Source organism: Hyaena hyaena, unplaced genomic scaffold (genome assembly GCF_003009895.1).
Source record: "Hyaena hyaena isolate Hyena2069 unplaced genomic scaffold, ASM300989v1 scaffold_260, whole genome shotgun sequence".
Classification (NCBI taxonomy): domain Eukaryota; kingdom Metazoa; phylum Chordata; class Mammalia; order Carnivora; family Hyaenidae; genus Hyaena; species Hyaena hyaena.
Window position 1 is genome coordinate 312320 of NW_024080892.1, and position 22211 is coordinate 334530.

General features: G+C 40.4%; 1 pseudogene; it reads left to right on the forward strand.

The window, feature by feature from the left end:
* Positions 1–177: 177 nt before the first annotated feature.
* On the forward strand, positions 178–16143 carry LOC120240716 (annotated as a pseudogene).
* Positions 16144–22211: the final 6068 nt, after the last annotated feature.

Here is a 22211-nt window from a genome sequence, read left to right on the forward strand (position 1 = left end):
ACATGGCAGGTTTTGGAAAAGTGGCTCATAGTGCATGTCCTCAAATAGAGCTTCTGTAGCTGACCACACAGTCTATGCAGAATGTCTCCACACACTGAGAGCCAAAAACACGGACTCATAGAAGACATTTAACTGAGGCAGAACAGAGGGAGAAAGACTGCCACTAAGCAAAGACACATGGGCACTGTGGTGTATGGAGGTGGTACCATGCAGTGCTGTGCAGAGGCGAGTATTTGCTGTGGAGTAAGAGCCTGTTTGGGATATTTTGATACCCGGGATTCCACAGTTACATTTGTTACCCAGGACTCCGTGGCCCTTTTATCGCAGAAGGGAGTTCATTTCTTCGCCTCATCATCAGCCTTCTGTTCTTCCTAATTATAAAGACTCACCGTGGACCCTCTCCATTAGCATCCTCTAGCCATGTAAAACTTTCCTTACCCTTAGCATTTCTTTCTTCTGGCTAAAACTATCGAGTTCTAGCTGCGAGAGGCAAATTAATTCATTTTTCAGCGAATAAGGTCACTGAGTCCCACTGATGTTTTGAGTACTATACAGATGCTGGAGTTTTGGGTCTTCAGACCGCCTGAGATGGGTTTGCAGGTTAGGTAATTCAGCCCTGGGATAAAAACCTATGCAATTCAAGTTTAGGAAAGCACATGCAGAACCTACCAGAAGCCACTGCATTTATCAGCAGGTTTCGTATGATTGGTAAAAGCTCCGAGGGTCTGCTCAGGTCACCCCTCATCAGAGCTCCATCAGACCCAGCCCTCGGCTCCCCTATATGGGAGCTGCATAAGCCAAGGAGATGGAGATGGAGGTCTAGGAGGGAGCAGCAGGGTGCAGGCTCTTGCTCTTGCAGAACTCATGAGATCTCTCATAAAGAAGTTTGTAGTCAGACCTTTTTGTTTTAATGTTTGTTTATTCTTTGAAAGAGAGAGAGAGAGGAGGGGAGGAGCAGAGAGAGAGGGAGACACAGAACCCAAAGCAGGCGTCAGACTCTGAGCTGTCAGCAAAGAACCCGACATAGGGCTTGAAGTTACAGAATGTGAGTTCATAACCTGAGCTAAAGTCAGACATTGAACCAGCTGATCCACTCAGGCACCCATGTAGCCAGATCTGTATGCTGCATTTTTATTCAGGAAAGAGGCAGGAAGAGAAGACTGTCATTTCCTAGGAATCTAGAGAACCCAGGAGAATTCTTCCAAGGAGGGGGTCTCATTCAGAGTTGAGGAAGCTTTTCTGTTCAGCTAATGCAGTATGTTTTGGTGTTGATAGCACAGTCATCAGAGAAGAAGGCATTGATGAGCTAGCCAAATTCCGTGGAGGTGAGGATGCTGTCTCAGGAATGACATCCTGAGCTGTGGGGGAGGCGGTGCCTTTCAAGGCTGACCTCACAGAGCGCTTAGCTCTGGTCTAGCCCTCCAGGGAACAGGTGTGAAGGCTCACAGTAGAGCACCCCCACACCTGACCCCTGGCGTAACGGAACTAGTGAGTCCCCTGCAAGAGCAGAATGTTCAGCTTTTCCTAATATCTGGTAGCTTTAGGAGCATTGTAGAGCATGTTGCTTCGAAGGTCAATATCCCATTAACCAACATATTGGCTAATAGGCTGAAATTCTACTTTAATGGTGAATGTGCAGGTTTTGATGAGATGCAACCAACAGCCCAATCTGGGGGGAAAGTAAAAATTACTAAACCTTTAAAGAAAAACTTTCGTTTTAAGAAAATAGTCATGATTAGAGATGAAGCCACAGACGTGGAAGCCTTTTGTTTTGCTGGTGTTTTCGTTGGATTTAGAGGAAGTGTGATCAGACAACAAGTAAAGGACAACATTGAATGGTATCATTGTAGAAGTTTTGAAAGAACTGGGGATATAATATCAATTTTTATACAGTTTGTAACAACTTCTTGCTAACTTTTTAAAGTTATATAGTTAAAAGGATGCCAGGGTGGCTCACTTGGTTAAGCATCCAACTGCAGCTCAGGTCATGATCTGGAGTTTGAGCCCTGCATCTGTCTCTGTGCTAACAGCTCAGAGCCTGGAGCCTGCTTCTGATTCTGTGTCTTCCCCTCTCTCTTTGCATCTTCCCCACTTGCCCTTGGTCTTTTTCTCTCTCAAAAATAAATAAACACTAATTTTTTTTCTCTTGTGACTTTCTTTCTTTCTTTTTTTTTTTTTTTGAATAGTTTATTGTCAGGTTGGTTTCCATATAACACCCAGTGCTCATCCCAACAAGTGCCCTCCTCCATGCCCATTCCCCCCTCCCCCCCACATCCATCAGTCCTCAGTTTGTTCTCAGCATTCAAGAGTGTCTCGTGGTTTGCCTCCCTCCCTCTCCCCCACTATTTTTCCTTCTTCTCCCCCATGGTCCTTTGTTAGGTTCCTCCTAATCCTCCTATATGTGCAAACGTATGGTATCTGTCCTTCTCTGCCTGACTTATTTCGCTCAGCAGAACACCCTCAAGGTCCATCCATGTTGCTACACATGGCCAGATTTCATTCTTTCTCATTGCCATGGAGTATTCCATGGTATAGATAAACCACATCTTCTTGATCCATTCCTCAGTTGATGGACACTTAGGAATTTTCCATGTTTTGGCTATTGTTGAGAGTGCTGCTATGAACATTGGGATGCATGTGCTCCTATGCATCAGCACTCCTGTATCCCTTGGGTAAATTCCTAGCAGTGCTATTGCTGGGTCATAGGGGAGTTCTATTGTTAATTTTTTGAGGAACCTCCAAACTGCTTTCTACAGGGGCTGCACCAGTTTCCATTCCCACCAACAGTGTAGGAGGGTGCCCGTTTCTCCACATCCTTGCCAGCATCTAGAGTCCTCTGATTTGCTCATTTTAGCCACTGTGACTGGCGTGAGGTGGTATCTCAGTGTTGTATTTCCCTGATGAGGAGGCATGCTGAGCATCGTTTCATGTGTCTGTTGGCCATCTGGATGTCCTCTTTGGAGAACTGTCTGTTCATATCTTCTGCCCATTTCTTCACTGGATTGTTTGTGTTTTGGGTGTGAAGTTTGGGGAGTTCCTTATAGATTTTGGATACTAGACCTTTATCTGCTATGTCATTTGCAACTATCTTTTCCCATTCCATCATTGTCTATTAGTTTTATGGATTGTTTCCTTTGCCATGCAGAAGCTTTTAATCTTGATGAGGTCCCAATAGTTCATTTTTGCTCTTGATTCCCTTGCCTATGGGGATGTGTCAAGTAAGAAATTGCTGCGGTGGAGGTCTAGGAGGTTGTTTCTGGCTTTCTCCTCTAGGGTTTTGATGGTTTCCTGTCTCACATTCAGGTCCTTTATCCATTTTGAGTTTATTTTTGTGTATGGTGTGAGAAAATGATCTAGTTTCATTCTTCTGCATGTTGCTGTCCAGTTCTCTGAGCACCATCTGTTAAAGAGGCTGTCTTTTTTCCATTGGATACTCTTTCCCGCTTTGTCAAAGATTAGTTGGCTGTATACTTTTGGGTCCAATTCTGAGTTCTCAGTTCTATTCCATTGGTTGATGTGTCTGTTTTTGTGCCAATAGCATACTGTATTGATGACAGCTTTGTAGTAGAGGCTAAAATCTGGGATGGTGATACCTCCCATTTTGGTTTTCTTCTTCAATATTACTTTGGCTATTCGGGGTCTTTTGTGGTTCCATACAAATTTTAGGATAGTTTGTTCTAGTTTTGAGAAGAATGCTAGTGTAATTTTAATTGGGATTGCATTGAATGTGTAGATTGCTTTGGGTAGTAATGACATCTTAACTATATTTATTCCATTCCATGAGCATGGAATGTTTTTCCATTTCTTTGTGTCTTCTTCAATTTCCTTCATAAGTTTGCTATAGTTTTCATCATACAGATCTCCTATATCTTTGGTTAGGTTTATTCCTAGATATTTTATGGTTATTGTGCAATTGTGAATGGGATCAGTTTCTTGATTTCTCTTTCTGTTGCTTCATTGTTGGTGTATAAAAATTCAACCTATTTCTGTATATTGATTTTGTATCCTGCAACTTTACTGAACTCATGGATCAGCTGTAGTGGGCTTCTGGTGGAATCTGTCGGGTTTTCTATGTAGAGTATCATGTCGTCTGCAAAAAGTGAAAGTTTGACTTCCTCTTTGCCAATTCTGATGCCTTTGATTTCCTTTTGGTGTCTGATGGCTGATGCTAGGACTTCCAGCACTATGGTAAACAACAGTGGTGAGAGTGGACATCCCTGTCGTGTTCCTGATCTCAGGGGGAAAGCTCTCAGTTTTTCCCCATTGAGGATGATGTTAGCTGAGGGCTTCTCATAGATGGCTTTGATGATGTTTAAGTAAGTTCCTTCTATCCCGACATTCTCGAGGGTCTTTATTAAGAAGGTTGCTGTATTTTGTCAAATGCTTTTTCTGCATCTATCGACGGGATCATATGGTTTTTATCTTTTCTTTTGTTGATGTGATGTATCACGTTGATTGATTTGTGAATATTGAACCAGCCCTGTAACCCAGGAATGAATCCCCTTGATCTTGGTGGATAATTCTTTTTATGTGCTGTTGGATTCGATTTGCAAGGATCTTGTTGAGGATTTTTGCATCCATATTCATCAAGGATATTGGCCTGTAGTTCTCTTGTTTTTGCTGGATCCCTGTCTGGTTTGGAAATTAGAGTGATGCTGGCTTCATAAAATAAGTCTGGAAGTTTTCCTTCAATTTCTATTTTTTGGAATAGCTTGAGAAGAATTGGTATTAATTCTGTTTTAAATGTCTGGTAGAATTCCCCAGGGAAGCCATCAGGTCCAGGGCTCTTATTTGTTGGGAGATTTTTGATAACTGATTCGATTTCTTCACTAGTTATGGGTCTGTTCAGACTTTCTATCTCTTCCCGTGTGAATTTTGGTAGTGAGTGTGTGTTTAGGAATTTGTCCATTTCTTCTAAGTTGTCCAGTTTGTTGGCATATAATTTTTCATAGTATTCCCTGATAATTGCTTGTATTTCTGAAGGGTTGGTTGTAATAAGTCCATTTTCATTCATGATTTTGTCTATTTGAGTGCCCTCTCTTTTCTTTTTGAGAACTCTGGCTAGGGGGTTGTCAATTTTGTTTATTTTTTTCAAAAAACCAACTCTTGATTTCATTGATCTGTTCAATTGTTTCTTTAGTCTCTATGTTGTTTATTTCTGCTCTGATTTTTACTATTTCTCTTCTTCTACTAGGTTTGGGGTGCTATTGTTGCTCTGCCTCTAGTTCCTTTAGGTGAGCTGTTAGATTTTGCACTTGTGCTTTTTCTAATTTCTTGAAATAGGCCTGGAGTGCAATGTACTTTCCCCTTAGGGCTGCCTTTGTCACATCCCATAGAGTTTGGATTGTTGTATTTTCAGTTTCATTTGTTCCCATATATTTTTTAATTTCATCTCTAATTGTCTGATTGGCCCATTCATTCTGTAGTAGGGTGTTCTTTAACCGCCATGTTTTTGGAGGTTTTCCAGACTTCTTCTTGTGATTGATTTCAAGTTTAAAGCATTATGATCTGAAAGTGTGCATGGGGTATGACTCAATTCGTTTATATTTATTGAGGGCTGCTTTATGTCCCAGTATGTGATCTGTCTTGGAGAATATGCCATGCGCACTTGAGAAGAAAGTGAATTCCCAGGCCTCAGGATGCAGAGTTCTAAATATATCTGTCAGGTCCATCTGGTCCAATGTGTCTTTCAAGTCCATTGTTTCTTTAGTGATTTTCTGTCTAGTTGATCTATCCATTGCTGTAAGCAGAGTATTAAAGTCCCCTGCTATTAGCACATTCTTATCTATAAGATTGTTTCTGTTTGTGATTGTTTTAAATATTTAGGTGCTCCCATATTCGGTGTGTAGACATTTATAATTGTTAGTTCTTCCTGATGGATAGACCCTGTTATTATTATATAACACCCTTCTTCATCCCTTGTTATTGTCTTTAATTTAAAGTCCAGTTTGGCTGATAAAAGTATAGCTACTCCAGCTTTCTTTTGGCTTCCAGTAGCATGATATATATTTCTCCATCCCCTTACTTTTAATCTGAAGGTAACTTCTAGTCTAAAATGCGTTTCTTATAGACAGAAAATAGATGGATTTTGTCTTTTTATCCATTCTGCTACCCTATGTCTTTTGACTGGAGCATTCAGCCCATTTACATTCAGTGTTATTATTGAAATATGTGGGTTTAGCGTCATTGTGTCCTTGGGATTCATACTTGTGGTGGTGTCTCTGGTATCTTGTGTTCTTTGCAACATTTCCCTCAGAGAGTCCCCTTCAGGATTTTTTGTAGGGCTAGTTTAGTGGTGACAAAGTCTTTCAATTTTTGCTTATTCGGAAAGACTTTGATCTCTCCTTCTATTCTGAATGGCAGGCTTGCTGGATAGAGGATTCTTGGCTGCATATTTTTTCTGTTCATCACATTGAAGATCTCCTGCCATTCCTTTCTGGCCTGCCAAGTTTCAGTAGATAGGTCTATCACCACTCTGATAGGTTTCCCTTTGTATGTTAGGGCCCTTTTCTCCCTAGCTGCTTTCAAAATTCTCTCTGCATACTTATATTTTGCCATTTTCACTATGATATGTCATGCAGAAGATCGATTCAAGTTATGTCCGAGGGGAGTTCTCTGTGCCTCTTGAATTTTAACTTCTACTTCCCTCTCCAGGTTGGGGAAGTTCTCTGCTATAATTTGTTCCAGGACTCCTTTAGCACCTTTCCCTCTCTTTTCCTCTTCTGGAATTCCTATGATACGGATATTGTTCTGTTTGATTGTATCGCTGAGCTCTCGAACTCTTTTTTTATGTTCCTGGATCAGTTTAATCTCTCTTTTTCTCAGTTTCTTCTTTTTCTGTAATTGTGTCTTCTAAATCACTTTTTCTCCTTTCTCCCTCTTCAATCCGTGCATTGGACGCCTCCAGTTTATTATGTATATCATTTATCGCATTTTTTAATTCATCATAACTATTTTTAAGCTTCATAGTATTTGTAGCTATAGTTTCTCTGATGTCCTCCATGCTTTTTTTCAAACCTGGTGATTAATTTTATGATTATTGTTCTAAATTCTTGTTCAGTTATGTTGCTTACATCTGTTTTGAGCAGTTCTCTATCTGTCATTTCTTCCTGGAATTTCTTCGGAGGAGAGTTCTTCCGTTTTGTCATTTTGGTTAGCTTTCTATCTCTTGTTAATTTTAAAAGCTTGTTGTACACACGACCCCTGCAAATTCTGCTGTATTAGAGAGGGCTCTTTTGACTGTTCAGGGCCTGACTGTTCAAGAAGTGTTCTTTGGATGGTGTCTCTTGGTTTCTCTTGTTGAGCGTTTGGTTATTTTGTTTCCCTACTGGTAGTGATATTTGGGACTCTCCACCATGTGTAGTTTGGCTTGTTTCTTGAGGCAGCCACACTTATGAGGTTTCCTTCCCAGTGTATTCTGTCCCTTTCTCTTCCCAAACTCCTGTGGCTCAGTGTCCTATGACTTCAGACCTTCTCTGTTTGAGAGATGGGTGCAGGCGAAATGTACGGACCTCCCTACATCTCCGCCATCTTGCCCCACCTCTAAATTTTTTTTTTAAAGTTATACAGTTTAGGGGCGCCTGGGTGGCTCAGTCGGTTAAGCGTCCGACTTCGGCTCAGGGCATGATCTCACGGTTTGTGGGTTCGAGCCCCGCATTGGGCTCTGTGCTGACATCTCGTAGCCTGGAGCCTGTTTCGGATTCTGTGTCTCCCTCTCTCTCTGATCCTCCCCTGCTCAGGCTGTCTCTCTCTCTCTCTCTCTCTCTAAAAAAAAAAAAAGAAAGTTATACAGTTTAATGGTGCCTGGGTGCTTAGTTGGCTAAGCGTCTGAATCAATTTCAGCTGAAGTCATGATCTCACAGTTTGTGAGATTGAGCCCCACATTGGGCTCTACACCTTCAGCACAGAGCCTGCTTTGGATTCTCTCTCTACCTCTCTGTCTACTCCACCCCTGCTTATGTTCTCTCTCAAAATAAATAAATAAACTTAAAAAATAAAATAAAAGTTATACAGTTTGGTACTGTTTGCTTACAATTGCCTATACAACTTAATATATACCTTAATATATACATTTAATTCTGATTATCTGTACTTCCGACTAAACTATGGAAAATTGCTTTTTTTAACTACAGCCCTAACATTATTATGAATGTTAATTACCTGGAGAGTTTTATAATATGAATTTTTTATGTATTTTCCTAGCTATATTTTACTTGAAGCCTTTTAAAGATAGTAATTAAACACCTTCACTACTGGAAATATAGGTTAGGCAGCTTTTAGTAAATTTTGTTTTTCCCTTTGGTAGGTAAAATAAAAGTTTATCCATGTATCAGAGAGATAAAAGAGAACTATTGCATTTCTCAATATGGCTCTCCCTTCCCATCCTTCCTTTTTCCTTTCTTTTTTTTTCTTCCCTCTTTTTTTAGCGGAGGGAAGGCCAGAGAAACTAAATCCATCACTTGAAAGCAAATGTGGAATGTTGTGGTAGAACTTATTTCACCTCTTTGCTAGCACCGTTTATATAGATTCTTTTTTCTGTCCCAGTTTGTGTATGAGGGGTCATGCCGATCAACCTGCCTCCCACCTATGAACACGTTCCAAGGTTCAGTTGTAAAGGTATTGTGGAAACGCATTTTTCTACAAAAAAATGAAAATGTTGTAGCCTCAAGGTCAGCTCAGTTATGATTCTATACTGGGGCTGAAATGTTGTTCACAAGCAATAAAAATAAAGTAGAAAATAATACTGTTGCAATACTAGTGGGTTTGATAAAGAGGAGAAATAACAGTGAGTGGGAAAATATTAAATTGTGTGTTTATGTTGAATGCTGATAAAAAAGACAAAGGGTGACATGCTTATGGGAGTAGGGTTAGGCTGTGCACAGAGGGGGCTAGTGAAAGCGTAGTGAATGCCTGGGGAGGTGATGGGGTAATGGCAGGAGATGAGTACATATGCAAGGTTAGTGTGAAACTTGCCTCTGTTTCCCACTCTAAGATATCAGCCCCTTGTGAGCATCTATGCCTGCTGATCTCAGACAAATTTCCCATGAGTTGAAATGTTGGTCTCACTTTATACAACCCATGTCTGTGTCTTAATGGATCTCCATTTCCAAATCTGTTGGAAGATAGGTGAAAGGAGATTGGGATTCGCAGATCGTAACCTCCATTGTGTTGCTTACTACTTGAGATTTAAATTCAGTCAAATATTAATCCCTATTATATACCACCTCCCCCAATCCCTCGAGTCTTCTGGGGGCCCTAGCCTGCATCAAAATCAAGCTGAATGGTTTACTAAAACACAGGTTGCTGGGCTCCTTCTCAAGGTTTCTGACTCAGTAGGGGCCCAAGAATTTACATTTCAAATAAGTCCCCAGGTGATACTGATGCTCTGGTCCTGGGGCCACACTTCGTCCTAGGTCAATCCGGGTCCTCCTCCTGACTGTGAGCAGTATTCTGTCGGCTCTAAGCTTTAGTGTTCTCTACCGTGTCACAATCAGACATTGCTAGGGCTCTGCTCAGCTCCTCTCTGGTGCCCTGGGGGTTGAAGTCCATTTCCTTCCTTAGCCGCAAAGATTCTTCTCCAGACTAAAGACTATGGAACCCCATTCTGATAGCTGTCCACCTTGGAGACCTCTGGAGTTCTGGGGCTTGGCAGTCTCTTTCTCTCTTCACTCCATTTTCCTCTGTCCTTTGCAGTTGCTTGCAACACAATTCCCCCACCCCCCCACCCCCCGCCGCCATCCCAGCCAGCAGATCCACTCCCTGAAGCTCAGTTTTTTTCCCCTCCTTCTCTGAGTAGCACCAGGTCCTAATTCATCACCTTTGCCATGGGTGCCTGATCCTGAAAGCCAATTTGTGTTGCATTCAATAACTTTTAGCAGACTTCTGTTCCCTGCCTCAAAGCTCAAAGTGGCTTCCAGGGATCCAGTCCCATGGCTTTGACTGCCTAATCTGTGAGTTTGGATTCTTCCCAGGTACTAACTCAGATGTTAACCTTTCCCCTAGGGAAATATAGTTTGCTATTAGTTGTTACAAAATTCCAGATAATTAAGTCATGGACCAGGACTAACTTCATAATAAAATATGGTTTGATAATACACAGGAAATTGTGATGGTTTTTCAGAATTGCACTTCAAGCCCACAGCAGCCTTGGAGTAAAGCCAAAGCCTCTATAACATTTCTTTTGTTTGGTCCCTACCAACCCACCTATCTTATAACAAAGCCTTCCTCTTGGTTGGTTTCTGGAAATCATAGGGGTCAGCTCACACAAAATCACAAAGAAGATCTTAGGTACCATGATGTGCTTGCCATTTTCTTCCTCTCTCATCTAAGTCACCCAGAAATTTCCTTCTTCCCCAAGTCACCTGCTGCCAGGACCTCAAATACCCTGCCTCCCCGAGACTCTGTTGGTGCCTTCACCGCCCACAGCCACCAAAGGTGAGTCTGCTCACTCAGTCATGGGCCAGAGGCACTATAGTTGGCCATCCTGCTCTGTCAAAGATGCTTATGTTCCTGTTGACACAGACACCTGTTGTTGGCAAGGTTGCTAATGTTTTCCCCTGTTGATACAGACACTGATAGTGGTCCTGATCTGATAAAGACTTCATGGCACCAGTAGGTTCTTTTCTAGTGTGGGAAGGATCTTTTTGTCTTTTCTTGTTATGTGCTTTTTCCTGGGTTCCAAAGTAGTGCTTCTGGTGTTAACAGTGACTAGAGAGAATTTAATGATAGAGCCTTTGGCAAAGATGGCCAGCTCTTTACATACTTTTAGGACCAAGAAGTAGCTTCCCAAGCATTTAAAAAACTTCTGAGCCCCCCAACCCCCTTTTTTGCATTCAGTGGAGTTATGGGACTACTTCACTACCATTTCACATTGACAGTTTCACAGAGCTGATATATATCATTTCCAGGCCAAGGAGCTTAAGAGGTAGATGTACCTCCGTTTTCCTTTCACTTCCCTTCAGCTGGCTCTAAGACCTCAGGGAATGTCAGAATATAGCATGGAAGGAACCAGGACAGCTTAGAATGTTCTATAAGCAAAAAATACATTTTCTGTACACTTAAAAATAATTTAAAATGGTAAACTGTTAAGTATAATCTACCACCATTTTAAAAAATACATCCACTATTCTAAGTTATAAAAAGTTTGAGGTTTATTGGTATAGCATGTTAACATTACCCTAATTAATTCTCAACTTCCTAAATTTGTTCTCATTTAGGGTTCCTTTTCCCAGAACTTCGTTTCAGGTCACACACAGAGTGAGTAGAAGCAACACTCAAAGTCCTTTTTCTCTTTTCACATTGACCCTTTGTCGTTGTCAAGTCTTTCTGTGCCTGGACTCCCTTAATACTCCTTTAAAGACCTTTTTCGTGGGGCACTTGGATGGCTCAGTCAGCCAAGTGTCCAAATCTTGGTTTCAGCTTAGGTCATGATGTCATGATTCATTAGTTGGAGCCCCATGTCAGGCTCTATGCTGACAGCACAGTCTGCTTGGGATTCTCTCTCTCCCTCTCTCTCTCTCTGCCCCTCCCTTGCTTGCACACACACCCACACCCACCCACCCCCACACACACACACACCCACACACACACACTCTCTCTCAAAATAAATAAATAAACTTAAAAAAACAAAACACCTTTCTAGAAACAGAGTCTCATTATCATAGAGTAGCGGTTAAGTTCGCAGACCCCAAAGATAGGTTTCCTGGGTTTTAACCTCACCTCTGCATCCCACGAACTATGGAAGGTTGGGCAAGTTACTCAGCCTCTGTGTGTATCAGTTGTCTTAACTGCAAAATGGGACAATTATATCACTTCCCTCCAGAGGTTCCTGTGAGGATTCCATGAGTCAAAAGATGTAGAGTACACACATCTGGCTAAAGTACACATCACTGTTACACTGTTGATAGTGTACCTCACAGCCTCTCTAGTCACAGATACGCAATTGGGGTAAACAATTTAAATTTGAGCTGAGCTTCTTAACAAAATAACAAAATATTGATAACAGATGTGACTTCCGGTGTGAGAGAAAGGGCATATCCTTACATTTTGAGGAGTTCAATTCCAAAAGGACTTCAGTTATGTATCAAGCAACTTGCTAGGCCATTTCACATATATTTTGCTATTAGTTATTATAAAATTCTACATAATTAAATTGGGAGATCACAAATACATTCATAATAAATTCTACTTGGGTAATATATGGGAAATTTTTATATAATATTAACCATTATTATAAATACTACATTATATATTTACCTCCACAGTATAAGAGTTATTTTTTTAGAATGTTATTTGCCCTTTAGAAATTTTATTAGTAAAATAAAAGCAAATATATAAAACCAGGTCAACTAAAAGTTATTTATATTCTAGAAACACAGAAGAAAATGCCTTTATTATATTTTTATTTTTTTAATGTTTATTTATTTTTGAGAGAGAGAGAGATGGACACACAGAATCCAAAGCAGGCTCCAAACTCCAAGCTGTCAGCACAAAGCCTGATGTGGGGCTCGAACCCATGAACCGTGAGATCTTGAGCTCTGAGCTGAAGTCAGAAGCTTAACAGACTGAGCCATCCAGGTGCCCTGAAAATGGCTTTAAAAAGGGAGATTTTGTAATTCTCCTTAGTGTCATCTTTACCCACTAAGATATAGAAGATACATGATCCTGAAACTATGTAAAGCAAGCTCCATAATATACCTTGTAAAAATATATATAGATTCTGTTAATATGAAAAAAATGAAAGGTCTTTTTTAAAGATATAGGTTGATACAATTTTATATTTAAAAAGAATATTGTATTGGTTACCATTCAACTTACATGGATCATTATTTTCCCAAGATGAGTGGGCATGTATTTGAAATCATTTTAATGAAAATTTAAAAGTCATTGGTTTATTTTCTTTGACATTGTACACTCATCAAATGTATGTAAAGACTCAGAATGCTAAGAAAAACATATGCCAAAACATGCTCTTTTGTAAAATGTAAATTTAAATAAGCTTGCAAAATACCATGATAATGCTAGCTTGCCTATAATTCAGTAATTGAAATTACAACTAAAGATGTTGAGAGACACACATGTAGTGTAAGAGCTCAAAGTTTACCATGCGAATCAATGAGGGGATGTAGTTGATTTGCTGAATTCTAAGAACCAAGTCACATAGATTACTCACGTTTCTTTAAAAAGAGCTTTAAAAGTGAATAGATATCAGTTCATTTACGGCTAGTGAATATATAACACATATTAGTATAATAGTAACATGATAATATAAATACATAGTCTAAATTATTTTGAATTATAAATAATCCCACCTTAATAAAATTATGGAAAACATGCATGGGAGTGTTTTTTTCTTTTCTTCTTTTTTTTTTTTTTTTGAGGCAAAAGGGAACTTAATGGAACTATTGCTCTCCCAAAACTATCATTTGGAAAATGTTTTTCAAGTACATTTTATTGTATTGCTAATTAAATATCTTCTTTTTTTTTTTAATTTTTTTTTAATGTTTTTTATTTATTTCTAGGAGAGAGAGAGACAGCGTGAGCAGGGGAGGGTCAGAGAGAGAAGGAGTCACAGACTGAAACAGGCTCCAGGCTCTGAGCTGGCAGTCAGCACAGAGCCCGACGCGGGGCTCGAACCCACGAACCGCGAGATCATGACCTAGGCGAAAGTCGGACGCTTAACCGACTAAGCCACCCAGGCGCCCCTAATTAAATATCTTCTAATAATAAAATTGTATTCATAGGTGACTGTGGAAACTGTAAACTTTCTCTTGTACACTTTGCTGATGAAAAATAATAAGATAAAAATGAAGTAAGACTTTTTTAAAAATTAGAGTCTAATTTATTATTTTATTCTTTTTGGCATGTGTATTTTCCCCCTTTCTTCTCAATTCCCCTTTGCTGCCCACAAAATCCCAAATCTTATTCAAGGCCTATCTCAAATAGTCCTCCTGCTAAGAAGCCTGGTTTTGTTTTTTGTTTTAAAATTATTTCTCATGATCTCTTCTCCCCTCATGCACTCTCTATGCTTAACTCACATTGTTTTGTGCTGTGTGGGACCTGACTACAGCTAGGTCCTCTGGGATGGGGATTGTGCCGGCGTTCTTTCTGTGTCACCTGTAGGACCAAGCAGCGGGCCCCAAATAAACATTTACTGAATGAAAAACGCTAAGTCTTTCTGGTTTTCCCAGTCCTTGTACAATAACTTGTGTGTACCGTTGATCCAAACCTCTTTGCTCACTTTCGAAGGCCTGCAAAACCCCTTCAGAACAGAGCTCAGCCTGCGGCATGAATCAGCAATACCGGATCCGTGTGCATTCCCTGGTCTCGTAGCTTCTACGGAATGGAAGGCAGTTTGCTTCAGCCACACCAGGGGGCAGTGTGACATATGTCTGCTCGGCCATCAATGCAGGTAAGGGAGGAAAAACAACTCAGTGATTCTGCAAAGAAAACCTTTGGAAAACAATTTAGCACAAAAAGGATACATGAACTTAATTTTCTGTAGCTTAATCAGACACCCCAAGACTGGAATGATTTATATCACTGCTGCTAACAGGGAAAAGCGAAAAATAGTTTTGTTATTTGTTCTGTGAACAAGCATACAGTGAGAACTAGATATGTATCTGGACAGACAAGAGGCGATCTTTGCATTTATATAAAGGACTAGAAGTTATCGTATTAAAGTGCATGTTGTTATACTCTTTCATAAACATGAGACTAGGTACAAAAGTCACAATTATTATTTGGAATTCAAATGGTCAGAACATCTTACCTATCAGTTAAGAGGTTAATCTGATTCTCAACATATTTTTGGAGTTAAAAAATGGTTGAATTTGGGAGCAAGTGAATGATTTGTACAGTTTCGCTTCCGTGCATATCAATATCACTACTGCCTCAAAGTTGGGATTCCAGTGAAGTCCCACTGAATTTGAAATATGGCAAAACAAGGGACAATTGCATTATTCTGGTATCAGTACCATACTCCTCTATGAAGTAGCACACTGTGTGGCACTGGTATCATCACGTCCACATTTTAGTTGATGAGTATTTATTGAAACTGTAAGATAGGGAAGCACTTACTAATAAAGAGAAATCTATCCTTAAGGGCTTATTGTGGACCTTTGTCATGGTGGGCCCTTCTGATTACCCAGCACCCTTTGAACACTCTTCTAATGTTTGGAGAACATCCTGTTTTATGAGTCCCCCCTTCCCCAGGTTGAAACTGGACACTGGCTTTCCCAGATTCCCTTGCAGCAAGGGTACAGGTGTGTGGCCTGGATTCCATCAGTCAGGTGCACTTGCATGTGACTGTGATTGGGAAGTGAGCAGTGGGAGAAAGGAGGCGTGCAGATTTTGTTATTTGGCAAGTGCAGCAACAAAAGCACTGGGCTCTTCAGGGGCATTGCCGCCAGAGTTTCTGGCATCTACTCCTGAGCATCACGCAGCATGAGCTGGGCGGTGTCCATGCAAGCAACGCTGGAGGGCCGACCAGTGACAGCAGGGGTGTTTGAGCTGTAGTGGCTCCTGCAGAGTATTGGACATTGTTCCTGTTGCTCAACAGCCAAGCCTGGTCTCAAGCCCTCTCAGCTTCTGTGAACTACTTACTGGCCTTTAATTAATTATTTTTCCACTTAAGCCAGCCGAGGTAGATTTTGTTGTTTGCCACTTAAAACCCTGATAGAAACAAGGAATGGGAAGACATATTCTTTTTTTTTTTTCAGACATACATTTAGGATAACTTGTAAAGATTGTATCATGTTATGAATCTAGGGAAATTTTTTTTATGAAAACCAGAAAGGAAGAAGGAAAGAATACAGTGTAATACTTGTAATCTGGACCTGATTAAAGAGCCAAGAAATGAGTTAAAGCAACTGCAACTGAGTAAAAACAAAGTCATTGTAATATTTACATCAACAAGTGGCATGCTTTCTATAAATAAGGGAGAGTAATTTTAATGTTTAGAACTAGAAATTTGCATGTCATATCAGGAGCCAAATTTGATATCAAAGAGTAATTTGGCAAAGTACCAACCTTTAGAAAAGCCAAATAGAAAACTGTTGTTTTTGTCTGATTAGTACCCCCATTTCCTTTCTGGTTACAGAATTTCTCTTTATTCTCGGGAACCCTCGAGAGGATAAGAAGTAATTATTGAGAAGACTGGGGCAGCAGGTTATAACATGATTAAAATTTTTACAACTTATCCCCAAATTTATGAACCAGGAAGCAAGCTCTTACCAGATACTGAATCTGCCAACACCTTGATCTTGGACTTCCAGCCCCCAGACAAGTGAGAAATAAATGTTTACTGTTGAAGTCACCCATTCTATTGTGGTTTTGTTTTAGTAACAAACTAAACATTCCCCCAGCCCTCACCTCCCCTCAATGAAACACTGGTCTGATTTTTTTAAATCGCTGGAGATGAATTATGACTTATTTAGGAAGGTCAAGTAAATGGAATCATAGAGTATGTACCTTCCCAGCCACTCTTACCCAGTGTAATGTTTGTGAAATTCATCCATGTTATTGTGATTATCAGTATAAGTTTTTTTTTATTGCTAGGTGCTATTCCATCATATAAATGTACAATGATGTGTTTATTCACCTGTGGGTAGACATTTGGGCTGTTTCCAGTTTGGGCTGTTATTGGCGTTCATATGTGTGTTTTTATGGGCATATTTTTTCATTCTCTTGGGTAAATACCTAAGACTGTAGTTGCTGCCGTGCATTAACTGTTTTTACATATTGTTGGATTTAATTTGCTGATTTTTTTAGGGCTTTTGTCTCTATATTCATAAGGCCAAGGGAAGTCACAATAACTACCATTCAAAGAGGGAAACCTTTAGTCCTTTGCTGGAAGGCTGAGGCAAAACTAACCCTTTGTCTCTTTTACCTATGTTGGAGCCATCATAGCAACAGTCCCTTAATCCTAAACACTGGTCATTGGAACCCAAATACATATGAGCCAGATGTTATCATCCACCACCACAGGAAGAAAGGCATAAGAAATACATAATATGGCCATGGCAATGAGGAGTAATGCAGAAATTCAGAGGCCACAGTCTCCAACCTCATAACTAAGTAAACTTGTTCTATATTCTTTCCAGTCTCTAGTTTTGAGAGGTTTATGTATGTATATTCTAGACAACCATCCGTAAGTTGATGACCTCCGATAGAAAGACCATCAGAGAGTCCCTAGAGAGAAACTGTACATTTTAGGGAGGCCACTGGTATAATTTAAACTGTCATCATGAGGGAGACCGTTTTCAGCTGTGGCAGTGTAGCCACTGTACCCCGGTAGGCAGTACAGAGAAGGCAGGCTCAGAGAAGGTACAGCCACTCTGAATCTATGGACTTACAGCTATTGATTCTGGATCGAATGTCCTCTTTCTTTCTTTTTAAAAAAATTTTTAGGAGTGCCTGGGTGGCTCAGTTGGTTGAGCGTCCGACTTAAGCTCAGGTCGTGATCTCACAGTTCCTGGGTTCGAGCCCTGCATCGGGCTCTGTGCTGACAGCTCAGAGCTTGGAGGCTGCTTCTGATTCTGTGTTTCCCTCTCTCTCTGCTCCTCCCCTGCTCATGCTCTGTCTCTGTCTCTCAAAAATGAACAAACATTAAAAAAATAAAAAAAAAAGAATTATCTAAATAAATTAATATATATATATATTTAAATGTGTCTTTATTTTGAGAGAGAGTATAAGCAGGAAAGAGGCAGAGAGAGAGAATCACACAGAATCTGAAGCAGGCTCCAGGCTTCGAGCTGTCAGTACAGAGCCTGATGAGGGGATCAAAACCACAAGCCATGATATCATGACCTGGACCGAAGTTGGTCACTTAACCGACTGAGCCACCCAGGCGGCCCATCAAATGTACTCTTTCATAAGTGTGAAGTGGCTTGGAAGTGTTACTGCTTTGAAAACTGTCAGATTCCCCAAAAGTAAAGGTTACTTATTCCATAGTAAATAATTTTATTTGCAAGTTAAGATTTATAATGAATTTACTGCAACTTCTCTTTCCTGTATACCTCTTAAATACCTGACTGAATCTTTGGCATGTACTGAAGCAATCAGATTTTTAAGAAAGCAATCAATATTCCAAAATGTCTCATCACACAATTAGGAATTATGTAAAGATAACTGAGGTAAAACACCAAGAACACATTGTTCTCTTGACTCATATCGGTTCCTCCCTGACAATGAATTTTCATGAGCTGCTTGGACTGTTTAGGAAAATTGATATTTTAAAATCTATGATTATTTGTGACAGGAGTACAATACTTGTAGGCTTTTGTTTGTATATTTATATTTATACTGAATATCCATGGCCAATTGTGAGTAAAATACCTTTTGTTTTTAAATTGCTCATTTGTATACTACTTGCCAAACATCACTTGAATGAATACTTACATGTGAAACTCACGTGCTTTATGACTTAGCTTTTTTTTTTTTACTTAGCTTTGAAATATTTAATTAAGAAATGAAGGGGAAAGCATCTTAGAGCACAATATAAATAGCTTATATGACTTTGTGGGGAAGGATCTGTTAATTTTTCTGAACACCTAAAGCTTATTAACTTCAAGAACTGCATTTTTTCCTTTTAACCAATTAAATAATATTCTTTCAAAATGCATGGCTTGATTTCCTGCCATCTTAAGCAGAATAGATAGAATGAAGCCTACCCCTTCTACAGGTGATAATTATGCATGTCAGTTCACTATGGGGTGTTGCCCTTGAGGTTTATTTAAGTGCTTAGACCAAAGGAGGGGATCAGAAACTGAAGCAGCACGGAAGTCCAGGGCCATGTAGTAAATGATGGGGCCATCTACTAAATGTGCCTCCTCTCTCTTCCGGTTCCCCTCCCGCATACTCATTGGCTTCCAATCTATTCATTGAAACTCAGGAAGATTGAGGGAACCAGATCACCTTAGTTATTCTTGCACTAACTTTATTTTATATATTTTATATTCTTTTGTACTGTTGTTTTAGGGAGACCCGAGGGCAACTCTAAATGCTTTTACACAGGTGTCAAGTGCATATTTCCTCTCATTTTCATGCCATAGGCCTTTCTGTTTAATAAAGTTAGCCAAAGAGTGCATGCTGGAGAAGTGACGCATGACTGGACTAAGGTCTGTGTACTTTACAAACTCTCAGTTACAAGGTAAATATGTTCCGGGATTTAATGTACAGCATGGTGATTATAGTTAATACTTCTGTTTTATATATTTGAAATTTGCCACAAGAGTAGATCCTGCCCCCCACCTTCACCCCACATGGTAACCCTGTGAGGTGATGGATGTATTAACCACTTTAATTGTGGTAATTATTTCACAGTGTATACATATATGAAATCATCACGTTGTACAACTCAAATATATACAATTCTTATTTATCAATTATATCTCAATAAAGCTGGTGGGGATGCAGGGTGGCGTGGAAAGTCCTGTGTACTTTTAAAGTGTAAGAAAAGCATGGATGGCCCAACCAGACATGGCTTTTTAAATTTGTTTCTGTTTGTGTCTTTCCTTAGAAGTAGGTCATGGGACAAAGATTCAAGTAAGAATAGGTCATTTGACGGACAAAGGAAACGGGTGGTGGGGATTTGAGAGAAGGTAGTGAAGGCAGTACAGAGTGTCTGTGATGCAGCTAGGTACTGCTGTGGGCAACTGGGGCTTCACGAGCTGTGCACCGGGCAGACAGCAGCACAGGGCGCGCTGCGCAGTCACTGCGACCACCCTCCGGAGCCCTTGGGTCCATAGGGGAGTGTTCGCGTGTCCGCTTATGGACCTGCCCGCGCAGCAGAAGGCATGGAGTGTGTGTGTGTGTGTGTGTGTGTGTGTGTGTGTGTGTGGAGGGGGGGGTGTCTGTGCCTCCAGAGAGCTCCCTCAGGTGAAGAGATGCAGGTCCAGGTGAGATGGAAGTAGGGCATGGTAAAAGATTAACTGACACACAGTAGACAGTTTAAGAGTTCATTTGAGCATAAATCAAAAAGAATTGGGCAGTGTCAACCCCAAAGTAGTCAGGAGCTGGGGAGACACTTTTATAGAGAAAAAGCAGGAGCAAGGTTAGGAAACTGTTGATTGGCTATAGCTTAAAGCCTAGTTGGCTGTGATTGGTTGTCCTTAGGTTTCAATTTTGTCACCTTCAGGCATTTACAAACTTAGATTTTGGTTTGCTTAGGAAGGCCACCTTAGTACTGAAGCCACCACAATCTCATGGCTCCCTTGTTTAACAGGCTGCTTGCCCTGCAGTGGCCGTGGGGAGGGAGAGGGTACAGGTGCGGCATCAGTAGAGTCCACTGTAGCTGGAGACTGACATGAGAATGGCCCCCGTGATGTGTAGACCTGCATTCTGAGAACAAATTGGCAACCTAAAGAGGTAAACTGAGGGAAGCTCAAATGACCAGAAACAGAGTTTATTCTGGTGCAATTTGGGAAGCACAAACTTGTAGCAAGCTACAGGTGAGTCCCTTGAGGGTTTGCATGGGAAAGGTGTGCAGGGAAGGAGGAGTCTGGCCAGTAAACTCACTGGCCTGAAGACAGAGAGAGATTCTTGATGATGTTCATTGCTCACAAGATACATTTCAGTCTTGTATAAATTAGGCATTTATGGGAAATCATTCTCTCAGTTATTCAAGTTTCACTTTCCCAAAGTCACATACATGAGAATCTCCACTTCATTTCCTGCAGTTCCATCTTAGATTGAAATCGTTTCACAAAACCTTGTAGTTTTTGGTTGTAGTATATGGTTGTGAGTTTCCTTTAACAATACTAGTATCTGGAGACATTGGTCTATAATGTTTCTGGAAGGAAAACTCAGTTCCTATTAAGTAGGTCCACACTGCCTGTCATTTCTGCTTGATTTTCTGGATAAGTTATCCAGCAAATTGTCTAACTCATCCCTTTACTTTTATAATAATTTAACTACTGCCAATTTGAATTTCGTCTGTCTTGAATAGTCAGCTGTAATAAAATGAGTGAGAGGCCATTATTTTCCAGTGTCAGTTTACTCCACTCCCTCAAATCAGACAGTTTTTAAAATTACAGAGCAATGTTTCTAAAAAATATTACGTCAAGCACTGTTTTTTATGAAAACTTTATACTGTCTTTGTAAAATGCTCAGCTATGGGAGCAGTGAGTACAAATAAATAGGGATTCTGTATGTTTTGGCAGAAAGCTCTTTTTATTGGCCAGTATCATTTTTGTGTGTGAATCCATTTCTTTTCACCTCCATTTGGCCCTGGAGGTGTGTCTGCAATGGGATCTCACACATCTACTTACTGTTACACGGCTGGCATATGTGTTGATGTTATGTGCCTACTTGACTGAGCCAACAGGTGCCCAGATTAAACGTTACTTCTAGGTGTGTCTCTGGGGATGTTTCTGGATAAGATTAGCATTTGAAGCCATATACCCAAATCAAGTAGGTCGCCCTCCCCAGCATGGGTGGGCCTCATTCAATCCATTGAGGACCTGAATGGAAAAAAATCAGAGGAAAGGATTCATTTCCTTCTTGATGCTTGCTCGAACCAGGACACCAGTCTTCTGCCACTGGACTGGAATTTACACCATCAATTTCCATGGTTTTTAGGTCTCTGAGCTCAGGCTGAAACAACACCATAGCTTTCCCAGGTCTCTATATTGTAGACAGTAGATCATAAAACTTCTTAGCCTCCAAAGACATGTGAGCTAAGTCCTCATAATGAATCTCCACATATATATTATATAATATATATAATACTCTAGTGGCTCTATTTCTCTGGAGAACCCTGCCTAAGAAAGCATGTGACTAGGCTTGGGCCAATCTTAGTACAGTATTTGGTTGAGCACACAGAGGTGGAAACACCATCCAGTCATGGCCAACCTATGTATGTGTCATGTGGGGACATGGATGTTACAGATGCTGGGGGAATGAATTTGTCTTTCTGCCACATTTGCTAATCTGATAATATAAGACTACACATGGCTGTGGTCACTATCTTGGCTACCTTACATAGAGAGATGTTCCTTGCAGAATGCAGCCAAGTAGAGGCAAGTAGTGGAGACAAAAAGTCCTGGAGAATTTAGTCCCTACATCTGGCTGTTCTTGAACTCAACATCAGGGCATTCTGTTTGTTTGTTTCAAATTTATTTTAATTCAAGTTAATATGCAGCGTAATCTTGGCTTCAGGAGTAGAACCCAGTTATTCATCACTTACCTATAACACGCAGTGCTCAACCCAG